The following is a 19324-nucleotide window of genomic DNA, read 5'->3' as shown; positions in this document are numbered from 1 at the left end:
ATTGTTAAAAGAGTGTAGTTTAAATAAATTACGGAAATAAATATTTTTCACAAAGTTTATCCTTTTAAATTATTGTTCAAAGGCCTTTGCCTTTCGTAAGCCTTCTCCGAAATACATGCAAATGAATTGTGCTGCCATCTTTGGAGCTCTTTTAAAATACACATATATGTTTCTCGACAATGAGATCTCAGAAACTAGAGGCTCTAGAAAGATGACGTTTTCACTGATCGATTGCAAATTTCATGTAGATTGTCCAGTTCTAATTGAATATTTAAAAAACATGGGCACTATTTCTTTAGTACATTTTTTCGGGTACATTGGAAGTGTTGAACTTTCAAAAAAATAAAATAAAACATCACATCCTAATCATTACACATTCCAACACCACACTGTTGTATATAGCGGTTGTATATGTCTCCGGCATTTGTTTCATAGCCAAATAATAATGGAAAAGGAAGGATAACCATTTCTCCAGTCTAAGATGAACTTTTTTGGGGAGTGTTTTTCCCAATAAGCACCATATATAACTGACAATATATTAATTTTGTATGTAATGTATTTGCTTATTACATACTGCATGCAAGAAGAAAGAAAACACTGCAGAAAATTGCAAAATGACACACACAATATATTACAATGTGGCTAAACTCAGAAAGTGGCTATAGAAGTGAAAAGCATATGGCTAAAAAGCCACTATTGGCTCTTTGGAAATTATGTGACTAACGACGTTCTCAAAATGGCCAGATCTCGTCACAAAGTGGCTAAATTGGCAACCCTAGTCGCAATACGAAGCAACTTACGCACAACCATGCCATGGTACATGGGGTATGTGCCATTCACATTCCTCACATTCCAGTGAAGCATGTAAAAGTACCTTTCAAGTGTCAGAAATTCCTCGAAAGGCACGTACCTAGCGACACGTGCTATGCATATGAAATGTACATTTTTCAAGTACCAGGTACGTAAACGGTACATATGGAACTTAAATGGCACGTTCCTAGAATGTACCTGGTTGGGTGGGTGGGTCGGTAGATCCTACTGAGTCAGTGGGTCGCAGTGAGTCATGATGGGTGGTGGGTTGCAGTGGGTCACATGTTGTTGACCACGACCCACTGACCCACTCCATCTCTGTTAAGAACTCTCCTTGGAGAGGAAATGAATTCTTGGAATGCCTTATCGATTATAGGAAACCACTTGTAGTTATATATTACCGTTTTTGTTCTATAATGATTAACGTTAAAACAGGAAATGGTTGATTTCTACCACTTCCGGTTTGAATATCACCTCCATCAACGAACTTTGTTTCTAAGTTTGGACCCAGTACACCGTGGCTAAAAGTGATGGTGATCCATCAAGTAGGCATTGAGATTTTTGTGTCCCGGACAGACGGACACACAGACAGACATGATAAATGCATGAAAGAGTTTTGGTTGATCACCAGACCAAATTCCTTAATATTCGAGGGACAATCAAAAAGTTAACGAAATTTTTGTTGTAGCTCTATATTACCACAATCTAAGTAAATATATACTTAATCGCTTTCAAAGGAGGCACCTTCTGAACACACACATTTGCTCCATGCTCCTGCCATTGCTGGAAACACCGACCAAAGGCTTCTTCTGGTATCTTCTGAAGTTCAGCCGTTGCTTTCGTTTTGATGCCTTCTACGGCGACGAAACGGGTACCGATGCTTTTTATCCTTAAAGCATTGTCACCTCAAACTGACTTTAAGGCTATTAAAGTAGGTATCTGAAGCAGATGTCCCCAATTTGTTTAAAAAAATTGATGTTAGACTGTTGCTCGAACTACGACAATGCAGTAACTGATCACGAAATACTCCTCCCTTTAGGTACGCTACTCGTAAACTGACTCTTATGCAGTGCCGTGCTGTGGAAAATCAGCGCCCGGGGCGAGAGTGAACGACGGAGCTCCCATATATATATATATATATATATATATATATATATATATATATATATATTCCAAGTAAGTTTTCCTTTCTTTTTTCCTTGTTTCTCTCCTGAATTTTGCGCCCCCTTCGTTCGGTGTCCGGAGCCGTCGCCCCGCTCGCCCTCCCTAGAGCACGGTACTGCTCTTATGGACTTGTTCACATTTGTTATATTGATAATTATGGAATCTAAGGACTGTACTACACAAAATTCATTGTGATTACGTCACAAATGCCAAAAATACAACAATATTCCAGGAACTTGTTACTTATCCTCGAATAAAATAAAAAAAATAAAAGCAATGCTTTTATAAAATACACTAAAAAAAGAGAAAACAATTTTTTGGTGGGGCAAAATGAAGGAACTTGTATGTCTCTCTAAAGCTGGCATTTCACGTTTTGTTGGTTTATGTTTCTGTTGGTTTAGTTTGTCGAATTCCTTGCTCTCATAGGTTTGTTTAATGGTTTTATTGAGTTGCAATTATTCACAAGATAGCATTTCTTTAATAAGCGGAGAAATTAAGATCTTTTAAAAACACAGTGTGTTATAACACACCCTTCATCTACTCAGAAAACTGAACTGATATAGAGAATATGGAAACTTTTGGGTGCGAGCCGGTGGAAACAAAATTGCAGATAAAAGAAGCAACGGCACAATTCTATATAGATTTTGTAAGGTTCGTAGCTTGAAATCTAATTGAACTTGGAAGTCTTGAAATTATATAAAGTTAACACGCTAAGAAGATCAGTATAACATATAACTAAAGGCTGTCTGAATCAAATTTGTTTCTTGCAGCAGATCTAAGTTTGCTTCTTTTCGTAGGAAAAGTATAAGAATTGAGAATTATGGATAATCACTGTTCAACAACGAAAATGTAAATTGAACAAAATCAGCTAATTCTTATTGATTTTGTGGTGCTGATCACGAATTTGAAAGTTATTTTCGAGTTAGCTCTACTTTTTGTTTTACAGGCATGTCTAATAATAACGCTTTAAAAATAAATATATTCGCTTCGTTTGGGGTAAAATATTACACTGATCCGGCAACACTGGAGAAACTATATAAACGCTTGGTTTCATTGTGTTCCTTATCTCAGTAGTGTTCTGCTATTGTTAGAAAAGACAGGTTTAGTGCAGTTATCAGCGTTTTGGGTGTGACCTTTGTGTAGTGCAGGACATAAAAATACAACTACAAGTACGCAAAAATACTGGTATTTCGAATGTATATTTTTAAATAGTTGTCGGAAATATTTCAAGTGACATTTTCAGGATTTCAATAAACAAAAATGCCGCGAAATTGTGTAAACAGTGCGAATAGCTTCTGCTACGTGTGTGGGGAAGTGACATTTTCCTCATAAAAGCAGACTATAACACCACTAATAAGAAAAGCCTATCAATATTACTTTGGTTGTAAAATTGGAGACCAAGATAAATCTTGGGCACCCCACATTGTGTGTAACACTTGTGCCAGCAATCTAAGAAATTGGATTAATGGGAAGGGGCGCTCAATGCCTTTTGCAGTGCCCATGATTTGGAGGGAGCCAAGTGACCACATCAGAGACTGTTATTTTTGTATGGTTCCTTCCGTCAAGAAGGGAATTTCCACGAAGAAGAAGCGGGGCCTTGATCTATCCTAACATTCCTTCTGCAAAGCGCCCTGTTCCACATGGAGAAGGACTATCTGTTCCTGACCCACCTAAAGAATACGATCTTTATTCTGATGATGATCAAGAAGTTGAAGCTCCTGAATCAAGTACTTCGAAGGACCCTACGTTTGTTGTAGAAGAACCTCCATGTGAACCACATAGACTTACTCAAGAGGAACTAAGTGATCTAATCAGAGACTTGGACCTCTCGAAAAGCAAAGCCGAAATTTTAGCCTCACGCTTAAAGCAATGGAATTTATTGCAGGAAAAAGTAAATATTTCAGTGTATCGGAATAGGGAGAAGATGTTCACTTCATTTTTTACTATGGAAGACACACTTGTGGCATGTACAGATGTAAATGGTCTCATGAGGGCACTTAAATTTAATTACGAATCTACGGAGTGGAGGCTCTTTATAGATTCGTCCAAGGTGAGTTTAAAGGCAGTGCTTTTACATATTGGAAATGAACTTCCTTCAATTCTTGTAGGTTACGCAGTTCATATGAAGGAATCTTATGAAAACTTGAAACGTTTACTTCAAGCCATTAAATATTACGATTTTCAGTGGCTTTTTTTTTTGTGACTTTAAAGTAATAGCACTGTTGCTAGGTATGCAGTTAGGGTATACAAAGTATTGTTGCTTTATATGTGAATGGGACAGTAGAGATCGTGGATCTCATTACCGCAAAAGTGATTGGAGTACCAGAGAAACTATTCAGCCGGGAGTGAAAAATGTGCAGCATGAACCACTGGTAGATCGTAACCGAATTTTGCTTCCCCCTCTACATATTAAATTAGGTCTTATGAAAAGTTTTGTTAAGAGCATGAACCAAGAGGATGAGTCCTATAAATACCTAAGAGGACAATTCCCTCGATTAAGTGATGCCAAAGTTAAAGAGGGTGTTTTCATAGGGCCACAGATTAGGCAACTATTCAAAGATCACAAGTTCGACGAAATTCTCCAAGGTGAGGAGAAAGCTGCGTGGGAAAGCTTGAAGAGTGTTTGTTCACAGTTCTTGGGAAGACACCGAGCAACAAATTACGAAAAACTGGTAGCAAAGTTGTTATTGTGCTACGAAAATCTTGGTGGCAATATGTCTCTGAAACTCCACTTTCTTCATTCACATCTAGACTTCTTTCCCGAAGATTGTGGAGCAGTAAGTGACGAACATGGTGAGCGTTTCCATCAAGATATTGCAGCCATGGAGAAGAGATATGAGGGAAAGTTGAGTTCTAACATATTGGCCGACTACTGTTGGACTATTGCAAGGGATGCTCCAGATCTAACCTACAAAAGGCAAGCCAAGCGAAGACGCTCAAAATAAAATAAACATAATCCTGTACAAGGAATCACTTGAAACTTTTGTGTACATTGCAGTGTAGTTCTTGCACAAAAAAGTATTTGTACATATTTTTCATGTTTTGATGTTAATACTGATTTTTATTACGGAATTGTTAATGTTTAACTTGACCACGGTTACTTTATTTTCTGTATCGCTGTGAAACTGGTATTTGCCCAATTTTGACAAAAGGAAGTACAAGGGTATAGAAAGCTATAGGTTAGGGTACTTCTTAACTCCCAAGCTTATCACATCACAGTGAAATAGATAAAAAAAAGTGAAATGTAGGTTTTTACAAGGATTTTGCTTAAATGTTCTATAAATATTAATACATTTGTATATATACAGCTACTGTTGTACAAGAGCGTTTTTTTCACAACCTGAGCTAAGAAAATTATCATTTCCTTATCATTTCCTTTCCTAGAGCTTATTATTTCCTTTCATATTATGCTTAAATGAATCTAAAAATCGCAATTTCAAAGAATTTACATACTTTCGATCAAAATTTGTTGAACAGCGAATTGCAATTATGCATATTTGTAATTTAGATTTAACGTGGTGTTTTAGTGATTACACAAATTACAATTATGAGCATACTTTATGGAGATGCTCTCACATAGGGTACCCGAGCACCTTTATACACTATGAAAAACTGATTTTTTAAGTCTTGTGAGAAAAGTACTGTGAACTGAGAAACCATAACCTTTTCCATATTGTACAGGGGTATTTTCCTGTGAATAGAAGTTTCTTTTGGAAGCGCTGAGAAATTAATACTTGCAAGAATACTCTCTTAGTACAAGTATACTTTAGGCACACACTAATTTCCCCCCCACCTCGAAGTGCTCCAATTTCCTTACTGATAAACACTTTACCATTTGATATTGTAAAGGTCAGATCCACCGTTATTCCAACAGAGTGGTGCTTGAACGATTGACTAGAAATTCAAACTCCGATTAGTGATAATTTCACAGTTTATTTTATTGCAAGTATAAACTCTTTAGTCAGTACAGAAGAGGCCGTGGATCGTATTCAGAGTTGATGACGATGGATTTTAGTGAGTCAGAGTAGGTCACAGTGGATGAGAGTGGTTCATGGTGCGTGGTGGGTCACGATGGGTCAGAGTGGATCACGGTGGGTGGTGGGTCAGAGTGGGTCACGATGATTCACATTGGGTCATGGTGGGTCAGAGTGGGTCACGGTGGATCAGTGGGTCGTGGGTCAAGTTTTCATTGACCCACGCCAACTCTGGTTCTTAACTCATTAAAACCGGAAGTGATACAATTCCACTTCTAATTCCAGTTTCAATGTTGATTGAGAGAACCAAACTCCTTCATGTGGTGTACACATGGCACTGATGTTTGTTTATTTATTGCGAAATAATAAAGTTAATTCATAACTTTATTTTAGATATTAATGTATGAATATTAAGTACAAAACTAGTACTTTTTTTCGTATGAGTATTTGAGCATTAATTGGTGGCAACGCTGTCGGGGAAATCGCAACTTAACAGTTCGCTCTTGTCTCCGAGAGAGGCAGACACTTCTGTGTTTGTGAGATTGAGTGAATGTACTGTGGAGAAGTAAAACCTGTAGCGACTGATTATATAGTTACGTAGAAATGGTACGTGTAATTAGTGATTACAAAATTATAGTACACAGTAGCTATTCACTCTCCTTTTGCATGTTAACTTCATTATTATTATTATTATTATTATTATTATTATTATTATTATTATTATTATTATTATTATTATTATTATTATCATTATTATTATTATTATTATTATTATTATTATTATTATTATTATTATTATTATTTCGTAGTAGTAGTAGTTGTTATATGTTAATTTTTTTGTTGCAAACAAATGCGTAATATTTCATGTGCTTATTTAAAAAAAAAAACGTAAAATTATCGGATCTTATTAAGAAGCCTATACACGCAGACACATGCATGAAGAAAGCTTCCAACAGGCATGAAAAATGATAAAACCACAGGCAAGTTGATCGTGTATGGCCTCGTTCATGCATCCTGAAAGTTTTCAAAATCTTCTGTAAACATGAATGATGGTTTTGCCGTTCTTCATTCATGTTTATCATGTATATTCTGGTTCATGCAAGTTGGTGGTTTTATATTTCGGTCCGTCAATCACGACAGCGGAATAAATCACGTGGCTCTTTCCTCTGATTCGTTCTTCTAGTAAGTTGGACAGCAAGTTGGTACGTATGTGGGCAAAAAATTCTTCCAACAAGCATGATGAAACAAATCTTTCATGCATGTTGGTCCTGCAAGTGTGTGTGTGTGTTTATGGCCTCCATACACAAATTCGTCTAGAAAAAAAATAATTCTTTGAATCAACTTGTTCGTAAATTCAGTGGATATTGGTTACTTTACAACTCACTCACCTGTTTTCAAAGAGTATTAATTTTTGTGGGCAATAAACTACATGCTTTTTAATGCGTTAAATATTAGGTCTTTTTCTCGGAAACTGCCGATGAGAGTTTGTCTTCAAGTTTGTAATTTTGATCAGCTCAATATTGCCTATGAACTAATATACTGTATGTCTTATCTTTGCATAATATTGAACTTATGTTAGACAAAAATTAATGTTTTAGGGTTAATCATAGTTTTTGGGCTATATCCCATTAACCATATTGTGTACTATCGTCTATATTAGCGCTTCTCAACCGCTGTGTCGCGAGATTTTTAATGTCTCCTAAGATATTCCCCAAATAAATTATCTTTAGAATAAAATAAAACAAATATCCCCAATCGACTTCATTTCACATTTGTCTTCCAATTTTAAAGCTGAAAAGTTTACTTTCAACGCTGTTCATTTTTCATTGGAAAGAAACACTGGACATGAGAGTGTGTCTGTCAAGAGTTCGTTCACGCATAGATATAATTTGCATAAATGCCGGGGACAAATATCTCTCTAGTGTTAAGTTTGATATCTTCTTATATTTCTGATGGTAATATTTCTTTCTTATATTCCTGCGTAAGAGTCATAAGTTTATTTTATGTTCGAGTCTTACATAATTTGCTTGTGAGATTTGTATCTCATAGTCGTTCCATAATTTTTTTTAAAAAAAAAAGTATTGTGTGTATTTTTATGTGTTTGGTTTTTGACATCTAGGAAAAAAAATCACATGCCGCGAAAGTTTGAAACGTACTTTGATGTGCCCCAAAGGAAAAAAAAGGTTGTGAAAAGCTGGTCTATATAATGAAATGCTGTCTACAAGTATCATAATGAATTCTTGATTCCTCAATATCAGTTAATAGGTGGTTATCGTGAAGCTTTACTTTTGGGTTTAGAATAAAAGAAACTAGTTTCTCTTGATTTCCTCCAAAATTACGCATGACGATTTAAATTTACCTACATTATTTTGAGCAACTTAATAAGATCTATAAAGTAGTATAGGTCTCATCTTTTGACTTTTTTTCGTTGAAGGTAAATAAGTGTATACAATTAATTATTTCTGTTTGGTGATAAACCTCCTTTCACTCACAAATACTCCACATAGTATCCTATATACTAATTACAGTCAAATTTTTCGTAGACAAAATGAAAACTATTCTCATTATTTTTAAAATCCAATATTTCTATCGATATTTCACCTCCTTTATGCTGCATAGTAACAACGGCATCTCAAACTGAAGGTTTCTTTTTGTTCGTATTGCAAAGAGTTTATAAACGAATAAAGATAATTAATATCGATAAAGATAGTAAGTTAATCTATCTCCTTTCTTATCAAGAAGAAAGATAAATATGTTAATTTCTTAAACGAACTATTCAGTATGCTCAAGTTGAAACAATTAATTTAAAAAAAAAATGTTTTAGTGTGAAAATTCGTGATTCTGACAAAACCAGGGGTAAAAGTGAGGGAGAACGCGGGCGGATGCCGTCCTCCCACCTCCAAATTATAGGTACGGTGTCTCCCCAGCTCCTATGGACAAGGATAGACAGCGGGACAGTGTGACGTCATGCACTACCTACCGTCTCCCAACCTTTTCAGATCTACTTTTACCTCTGGACAAAACCATACTATACTGGTATTTAGCAACAATGTTTTGAATTGCTTGATTTTAAGCTAAACTAGACAGACATCTGTAGCACATAAAAGTATTTTCGCTGTAGAAGCATATTTTGTTATAGTATCAACTTGAGCATTGTGGGTATATCGTTCCAAAAGAAGTTAGGTATTTAATCTTGCGTGCAGTTAAGGAGTTAGCATTTCATAGTATGAATCGAGTACGTAGGATAAGAGATTGCATTATCAGTACTTAAATACCGTTGTCTTCTATGAAGCAGAGATACAAACATTTAAGTATTGATAAACAAGAACCGAATAGTATATTTGATTCCTATATTGCTTTTTATTTTCGTCCTTTGATTGATTGATTGATTAAATTTTAACCTTTACGTTAACCTTTGATTTTTCTTTCTTACAAAAGAATAAGAAAATTACAGGATAGTAACGCTTTATTGCGTGTATAAACTATTATGGTGTGAGCCTCTGGTTCCCGAATTATGGGCTATCAAAAGATTCGGTTTAATCTTAGTCAAATCTTCGTTTAAAAAATCATTTACTATTTATAAGGAGCAGTCAAATGAAAACCGAACACACGTGAAAAAGTACGAATGGAATGTTATTTATTCAAAAGTAATTGCCACACGCGTTCACATATTTATCCCACTGGGAGGCGAGACGATCAATTCCAGTCTTGTAGAAGAAGTTAGGCCCCTGACGGATCCACAACTTTACCCAATCTTGCACTTACTCTTTCTTCCAAAAATGTGAAAATCGCAAGGAAAAATATCTGTGCCGTATGGAGGATGTTGAAATTGTTCCAGCCAAAGCTCTAAAACATATGCCTAAGCAGATTAACAGTATAGGAACGGGCATTATCATGTAAAAGGATGATTCCGTCCGACAGCATTCTAGAGCGCTTTGGCTTGATGACGCGTTTCAAGAGTCTTCATACCGCTTCGCATTTATTGTGGTCCCACGCTCGAGGAAGTCAACAAGCAGAGGGCCTCTGCAGTTGAAGAAGATTACAGAAACTGTTTGAACAGCTTTGGATTACTTGGTGGGGAAGAATTGGGGTTTTTTCATTGTCTTCTTTGCCGTTTACTCTCAGGTTCAAATTGGTGGCGTCACGTTTCGTCCCCTGTGATGATACAGGACAGAAACGCATACTCTTCCTCGTGGTACCGACATGATGTCATTCTGTCAATCTTTTGTCCTTCGTTAGTTGACGCGTAACCCACAGAGCGCAAATTTTTCGAAACGCAGGTGTTTCTTGATAACGGCATGCACGAAGCCATAGCCAATTCCGGTCTGAACGCTAATTTCTTCATCTGTGATTTGACCGTTTTCCCGGATAAGACCATCAATCCACGCAATCACATCAGGTGTAATGGCTCGATGGGCCTGTCCTGGGCGCGAATCGTCTTGCAGTGATTTGCGTCCTTCTCGGAATCTGCATAGTTGTCAGTGACATGCAGTGTCCGCCATATACAGCAGACATTTCACCATGAGTTCCGCGTGTTCCAACACCTTCACCCGCCAAAAAACGAACCAAACCTCTCTGCTCTTTTTTGTTTACCTTCATTTCTAATGCTGGACGAACACGCTTTTTACTATACGTGTCTCCTCCCAAGAGATTATAGTATCGATACGTAACAGCAATGCTGCCAACTTTTGCGAGGAATGTGTTTTATAGAGGGTGTTCGGATTTCATTTGACTGCTCCTCATAGAACAAATATACCTACACGGAACAACCCTGTTAAATGTTAACTTCAATCTTAAAAAAGTAAATAATGAGACAGTAAATGCAATGCGTGCTTGTAATTACAGTTTACTAAAACCATTAATGGACTCTTTTTCGCAATACCTCCATTTTACCTAAAATAGATGAAATACGTTTACTAATGTTAGAATCACAGTGTGCTATTTTTATAGTTAGTGAAACGTGGCTTGACAAATCAACTGATACAAGACTCATTAATATACCTGGTTACTCCGTTCTTCGACAAGACAGAGAACATCATACTGGAGGAATTTTAATGTATTATCTTGAAAATTTGGATGTAAAACTAGTTGAAACACCTAACTCAGATCAAGTAGAATGCCTTACGGTAATGGTGAAAATAAATTCGCTACGCGTAAGTATCGTATCGATGTATACCACCAAATATCCCATACACCAAATTGTCTATTCTTGAGGATCTGATTATACATGTATATCCATAAGTTGATTGCTTTTATATACTAGGCGATCTTAATTGTGATGAGCTCTGTCCTGACAAAGCCGAAACAAAATATTTGAACCGTAACCTGGATACGTTTGGTCTTGTCCAACTCATTAAAGAACCAACCAGAATAACAGAGTTCGGTGAATCATTACTCGATTTCATTATTACCGATAAAGTTGACATGGTAGCATCAAGTGGCGTTATTCCACCCATTGGATCATCCGATCACTGGGTGACACATGCTATCCTGAACATTAAAAAACCGCCAAGAAAGTTATTTGATATTATTCGTTCACGACGCATTTCTACAAAATCCTGAAACCTTGAACTGGAAACAAATTGTATCTCAGGAATCTATAAATGCTAAAGTTAATTTTCTTCAGACTTCTTTAAGACATCTGTTCGATCAGCACGAGCCAGTGAAAACGGTTAAAGTTTCGAATAACAAATGGCAATACGTTATGTCTAGCAATACGAAGCTGCTAATGAAAATACGCGATCGTGCGCTCCGTAGGTTCCAAACGCACTAAGTTACAGCAACACTGGGATGAGTACAAAGAGCTTCGTAATTTTACTACGGCAGTTATTCGACAAGAAAAGATTGCGTATTTTTCCTTTCGTATAAATAACGCTAAAAACAATAAAAAACACTTGGCGGACATGACATAATTTGGAAATAGGTGGAAAAAGTTCATCGTTGAACCTCCCTGAAGAACTAAATTGTCCTGATGTCATAAATCGCCATTTTGCTAAGGTTTTCGAAATCTCAGTAACAAGTGACGATACATTTGATAAACAAATAAATCGGTACAGTTCACTGAAACGCACTGCTTGTGGAACTCTTTTCATGTTAAGACCTGTTCATGAACATGAAATTAGAAGAGCAATTGTTAACATTAAATCCCATGCCGCGGGCTTTGATGAAATAATCCCACATATGCTTAAAATAGCTTTACCTGTTATCACATCTCCCTTAACTAATATTGTGAACTACTCTTTATCGAATGGTAAATCCCCTAATCCCTGGAAACTAGCTAAAATTCTGCCATTTCCAAAGAAGCCTTGTATTAAATCAACTAGTGACCTTAGGCCAATAAGTATATTGCCAGTTCTTTCAAAGGTAATTGAAAAGTTAGTGCTTCAGCAAATGATTTCATATATTGATAGCTCTGGCATACTTCCATGCGAACAATCTGGGTTTCGTAAATATCACAGCACTTCTATTGTTATGTTAGGTATTAAAGACAATGTGTTTCATGCACTAAGTGACAAATATGTGGTCATACTGGTTTTATTAGACCTCTCAAAGGCATTTGACCTTGTCCAGCATGGTGTTCTCTTAGCAAAAATGAAATACTATAACTTTTCAGTAGATACCATAAAATGGTTCGAATCCTATCTACATGGGAGAAAACAGCAAGTTTCTTTACGTAGTTCCTCTCATTATAAAATTTCTAAAGCTGCTATTCTTGATAGCGGTGTTCTATAAGGCTTAATTTTAGGGCCAGTATTGTTTACCTTATACACTGCAGATCTGGTATATGTTGTACAGCATTCAAAGATGTACTGTTACACAGACGACACTCAATTGTTTATAAAAGCTTTGCCTCAGGACTCACCACAAGTTGTTCGACTCTTTAACCAAGATCTTAATGCTATCAGTAACTGGTGTATTGATAATGGTCTTGTTATTAATCCCTTAAAATGTACTTATACTGTTCTAGGTTCCGTGAATCAACTCAATAAAATTGTTCCTGACAAATTAGAATTACAAATAATGTATTCAAACATTAGCTATTCACCTTGTATTAAAAAAAAAAAAAAAAAAAAATTGGAGTACAAATTGATGATAAGCTTTCTATAAATAATCACGTCTCTACTCAGTGTTCAAAAGCTCTAGGAATACTAAAAAACTTGTACAAAATACGAGACTGTCTGTCCAAAGATACCAAGCTACTCCTGACTAGAGATGCAAAAAAGCCGGCTTTTTTGAATCGATGGTTTTTTTCACATAAAAAGCCGGCTTTTTTGGGAAAAAAACGGGAATTTTGGAAATTTTGGCTTTTTTCAACTTCATGATTTTTCTATCTAAATAGCTTTCTTATAATATATTCTATAGTTAGATAAGAATTCCATGACCTGAATGTGATATTTCGCTCTGAAATTCACAATCAAGATGGATGGAGCACATGTTTTACGAATTAAAGCTAACATGAAGAATGTAGTATTTGAGGGTAATTTTAGAGGCTATTTAACTTTATTTTAACTTTTGAGTTATCGACATCTTTTTTCTTCTCTAGTTTGTCATCCGTGTTTCATTTCTAAGAGCTTTTAGTACTCTAGCTTCTAGCGCAAAAGTTAAACTTGCTTGTTTTTCTATTTATCCGTCAAAGCGTACGTTTTTCAATATATCCGTCAAACCGTACTTCTACATTTCTGTTATACTGTAGCTGTGAAGTGATTTAGCAATAATTTTCCGGACACAACCTTGAATACCAATTTATACAAATAATCAGTAGCGGATTTAGAAAAGTACTTTAGGAGGGTTTTTTCTGATTGTTTCGTTTCCTAAAAAGTCCTAATTTTATTTGGGAAGTGCTTGAAGTTTATGAGTACAGGCATAACTAATATTTCGTTTCGTTTATATGTTTAGCAATAATCTTCCGGATACAACTTTAAAAATCATTTTATACTGAGAATCAGTGGCGGATTTAGAAAAGTATTTTGGGAAGGGTTTCTTACTAATGTTTAGTTTTTTTAAACATTCGTAATTTTTATTTGACGGGAGCTTAAAGTTTATGAGTAAAGGCATAAATAATAGATATTTCGTTTGTTGCAGACATTCCGTAACTTTGGGGAACGGGCTTCAGTCCGAAAAACCGCCCCCCTAACCTTCGCAAAACCGTCACTGCTGGTAATTAGTAATAATAACGATTTAAAAACAATAAAAAAGGAAGTCGCCCAACTCACAGTACACGCACTATTTCTACATTCACAGATGGAATGAAGAAAAGCTTTGTCAGAATGGTTGAATCCCGGACTTTCCGATAGAAGCGCAAAAGCTAATCACTCAGTCATGTTTGTTGTGCAGTTGTATTTAGCTTAACTTAAATATATTCCGTAGTCTTTTTTTTGGCGGGGGGAGTTCCGTAATGATATGTTGAATCCCTCTTGTTAAAAATTCAGAAAACTTGAGGATTGGGTAAACTGTGATGGTGGTTCTATAAAACTTAACTGTAGAATTTCAAGAATATACAGAACCAAAAGCTCTAGATGTGCAGTCTTTAAGTGTATCATATAAATCTAAGTATTTCTCTTATGTTTTATTTTAATTTTATTTTGTTTCAAAAAGAGGGTATGGAATATTTTGAAGTAAAAATACTACATACTATTTTGCTAGTTATTTGTGTATTCTTTAAAAAGAAGTGTTTACTTTTAGGGTTGGCTGATTTACACCAACTTTTTTTTTTTAATAACTGGTTTAAACCACAAAAATAAAAAGAATGAAAAATGCTAATCGTGTGAACTTCATGGTAACGTTTCCAGATATCAAACCACCTGCAATAGTTTTATTTCCCTTTCACCTTTTAATCAAGGTGTCCCATGTTCAATTCTCGGTCGAACCACAATCCTTCTTTCATGCGTAACCCAAGTAGCGGTTCGGATGTCAGTTTAAGCGAAAGTCTTCTCCTTGATAACCTCGGTATTTCGTAAGGATGTTAAGCCTAAATATACGAAACAAACCAAATTGTATATTTCTAAATGCCCAAATGCGTGTTGTTTTATAAAGAACCAATATTGCTTAAATATATTGATAGAAATTGGCAAAATTTATCGATTGCCTACGTAGCTTCCAACATTAGCTTGGATTGGACTTTCAATGATATCTACGTACCGGTACTAAATTTGTAATTTAATACCTCAGTTTTAGCGTACTGATTATGGTACGTTGACCTTTAAATTTTACATGCAAAGCAATAACAGGATTTTCCCGTTATTGTCTTACATTTCAAGTAATGACGGGATTTTCCCAATGGCTAGGGCGGGAGATTCTCAACTTAAGAAATTTACTGACCGCACTTCTTTAAGCTTATGGGAGTTCTTCCGGCATAAGCCCGCTGTTGCATAATAACATCAAGGCGAAACAAACTTAGGCTATTTCTGTGAATATGTAATATAAATACATAAAGCAAAAAATCTAAGTCAAAAAAGCCTGGTTTAAACCAAAAAAGCCTGGTTTAAACACCCCCCAAAAAACGGGTTTTTGGCATTTTCAAAAACAACCACGATTCTTGCCAATTCTGCTTACTTTTGTATATAGGATGTTAAAAAATTCTTATTATATACATTGGTTAATCCTGTGGAATTCATAATGTAAATATGTTGAAGAAAACTTGTTTGAAATATTTTTTCGAAATTTATAGTTTATTTTCGATGTTTTATATTATTATCAGCATCAACCACTAATTAAATGATTTGTTGTGTTATAGAGAAGCGATACAAAGTCTGTTTTATCAATTTAAAGCAGTATTTTGAAAAAAGCCCAAAATTTCCGAAGCAAAAAAGCAAAGCAGAAAAAACCGAGTTTTTTCCCAAAAAAGCCGGTTTTTTTCCGAGCCCTTGCATCTCTACTCCTGACACAAACGGTGATACTGTCTTTGTTTGATTATTGTAATGTTGTGTATGGCCCACCTCTAACAAAAAGCAATGCCATCCTGATCCAAAAGGTACACAATTCATGCATCCGCTTCTGTCACAATGTACGAAAACTCTATCATATTTTGCCTATTCTGAACAGCAGTAGCTTGCTGACAATGTCCAAAAGACGACATTTGCATTATTGCTCTCTCATTTATAAAATTCTTAAAACAACACGTCCCGCGTATTTATACAAGAAACTCACTGCTAGGTCAACTATTCACACTCACTTAACACGCAAAAGAAATACGTTTGATATTCCACACCATAGACTCAAGCAAACTACTGCGGCATTTTAAGTATTAGCACCAAGATCTCATGGAATGCTCTACCAAATGTAGTAAAAGAAGCTAAAACATTTAATTCCTACAAGAAAATATTAAAAATGTATTTACTCAGCCAACAAAATTTAAGTTCAGGTATCTATGATTTGTATTCTATCACTTGAACCACATAAATGAAATCAGACTTGACTTAGTACATCTTCTTTATTAAATAATTATGCATTGTAAAAATATTTCATCAGCCTTCCCCCTATATTGTGAATCACAAGCATAACTTATTTTGTCTCTATGTTATTGATCGATTTGTGTTTGTTTTCATGTTTGTATTTGTATGCTTTTCTTTTTCTTTCTTCACTTGTAGTACTTGTGTGTGTGTGTGTGTTTTGTTAAAAGTGCCACTTTTTTCTTTTTTTTATCTTAATGTATACCTGTATTTTTTGTTGTATATCACCGTATCTTTTCTACTCAATTGATTGTATCTTTTCTGTAACTCAATGTATTTCCTTGACAAGGGTTAGGTGGTAGAGCAGCAATATGCTGAACCTCGCCCGCTTGAATAAAGCATTTTTCAATTCAATTCAATTTTTCAATTTCTTTCAAAATTAAGGTCGGAATGTTATTGAAATCGTTGAAGATTTGATAAAGGTTTGTAAATATGAAAACAGTAGTGCAAGCGACTGTTTTTTTTTTTTATTTTTCTGAACGGAGAGAGCATAAGCGTAAATAGATAGTACAAGCCAGGGCCGTCGCGTGGGTTGTAAGCGCCCGGGGCGAGAATTCCCATTTGCTGCTCCTTTCAGTGCGTTATGAAAAACAACCAGAGTTTATTCTGTACTCTTAGATTTAAATATGGAATGTAAGATCATAATGTAAGTCAAAAGAAGTTGGTATTATATCAACTTTTTAAAGTGAATGGCGTTTGTAGTTAAAAGATAAAAAGTTAATGAAAACATAGTTTCTGAATTATTGAAATCGAGTGCTATTCTTGCTTATTTTGAACTTAATACACACCAAGATAGTAATAGCATAGAATATACAAATAACGATACAAATATTAAATTCCAAGATAAAAAAAAAATCCTACAGAGGACTGGAAAGATTTCCAGTTGAATAATCCTAGATAATGCTTTATTTTACCGGTAATTTTCAAGTTTAATACTCTATCGGGAGTCCCTCAAGGATCTAATCTAGGTCCCCTGTTGTTTCCTCTTGTTATTCCTCTGTGTATTAAAACTTCTCAAGTTCTTCATTTTGCCGACGATCTCAAATTATATTCCAAAGTAAGTTCAATTGATGACTGCGTGAAACTTTAACAAGATCTACAGAGAGTTCAAATATGGTGTGATAAGAATAAATTATTCCTGAATGTGTCCATATGTAAATATGTATCTTTCAAGAGGAAAGAAAATACAATTAACTTTACTTGTACAATAAGTGGCACTTCTTTGTCTACCCCAAATACTACCAAAGATCTAGGAGTTATATTTTACAGCAAATTAGCCTTTGCTCAACACATTGACGCAATAACGAGTAGTGCACATATAGAAACCTAGGTTTAATTTATAGGATAGGACAGAATTTCCACAAAGAATCAGAATTTATAAGGTTTATATCTTTGGGAATGTGAGGTCAAAATTAGAATGCTGTTGCACTGTTTCGGCACCAAATGTCACTAAATACTCTGATGCAATAGAAAATATAGTTTAAATTTTTAAACAATGTCCTCTATGGAGACTTAGTAACGAATTTTAGTTTTCAAACATTAGAAAAAAGGAGATGGGTATTTCATCTGTTGTTCTTACATAAATTATTACACGGTAAAATTGACTGTCCAAAATTAGTTTCAGAAGTGTTATTACGTGTTCCAACAGGTAAGACTAGAACAGCAAACACTGGGACATTCTAGTGTAGAAAAGCAAGAACTGACATATTACATAAGTCTCCCTGTGGAGAATGTGTGTTTCATATAACGAAACGATTAATTTCATGTAGTAGATGTATTTAGTATGTCCGAAAACAAGTTCAAAACAATTGTTAGGCAATAACTTCTGCATAATTAAAGGACCTATATTTGTGTATGTATAATAGTGTATGTTAGATAAGCATTTACATTACACTATAACTGGACATTAAACCTGTTCTGTTGTCCTTATGAAATAAATAAATAAATTTTACTTAGCTGTGGCCTGATCATTATTAAAATATCTGAATTAAAATTATTTTAGAATAGAAAATCATTTACCAACATAATCTGATTTCCATGAACTTCGTTGATTTGTCGTCTTGGTACAAGTATGTTTGTTAAGTTGGCGCAACTATTCTTCTGCAGAACAGTGTTGCCAAAAGTTGGACACAAAAAGTCGCTAAATGAGATATAAAATGACTCCAATTTTGGATGAAAAATCGCTAAAATAATTATTAGTGATATCCGTTGTCTGTATATATTAGTTTAAAGTTTCAGATGTAATTTATATGATTTATCATGTTTTCAACAAGGTTCCCATATTATAGTGTATGTTTGTCTATAACAGTTCTGCGATCAGTTTTAAGTCATAGCCCTACATACACTACAGAAACATACGTAAACTCGTAATTGAAATAACCACATGTAATTAACATTAATATTGCACTTAGATACAATAACTATATTTTCCTTTTTACTACAATATAGATTTTCACTTCGCGATCAATTTCATTTTAATGAGATAAAAATAAGTCCAAAAGATATAGCAATAAGTAGTTTTTACCTACCAGTCAGTCGTCATCTAAAAATTCAAACATCTTAGTTTCTGTGTCAGCACTAGCACTGCAGCCTGCTTCCCCTTGGATAGTTGCACTTTTAGTGTAACAACTGGATGTACCAATAACACTCAAAACAGATTTATGAGAAGCAATTGGTACCTGGACGTCTTAGACCATTCCTAACAGTAAGGATGGCATTTAATGTACGAATATGCATTGTGTTACGCAGCTTGGATTTTACAATGTGCACTTGGCTAAACAGCCTCTCTACGTCAGCGTTTGAATATGGAAGACTGAGAACTTTTATTGCAAGGCACCACAATTCGTAAAATGGATTTTCACCTGTTGAATCACGATGATTTCCAACTTCAACCCAAAATTCGATTGTATTTATAGTGTTACTCCACTT

General features: G+C 35.1%; 1 protein-coding gene and 1 long non-coding RNA gene across 2 annotated transcripts in view; one reads left to right on the top strand and one right to left on the bottom strand.

Annotated features, from left to right (window-relative positions):
* Nucleotides 1-19324, bottom strand: part of LOC145684646 (protein DVR-1-like) — a 317851-nt gene that overhangs the window by 230890 nt on the left and 67637 nt on the right. The gene's annotated exons all lie outside the window — the stretch shown is intronic.
* Nucleotides 6451-19324, top strand: part of LOC145685061 (uncharacterized) — a 29711-nt gene continuing 16837 nt past the window's right edge. Inside the window, exon 1 of the long non-coding RNA XR_014131445.1 lies at nucleotides 6451-6554. This is a non-coding gene — a long non-coding RNA (uncharacterized LOC145685061). The remainder of the gene's footprint in view (nucleotides 6555-19324) is intronic.

The sequence above is a fragment of the Thermobia domestica genome, chromosome 5, assembly GCF_964235325.1.
Source record: "Thermobia domestica chromosome 5, izTheDome1.hap1.1, whole genome shotgun sequence".
In the NCBI taxonomy this organism is placed as follows: Eukaryota; Metazoa; Arthropoda; class Insecta; order Zygentoma; family Lepismatidae; genus Thermobia; species Thermobia domestica.
This window is presented reverse-complemented; position numbering and strand designations above follow the sequence as displayed.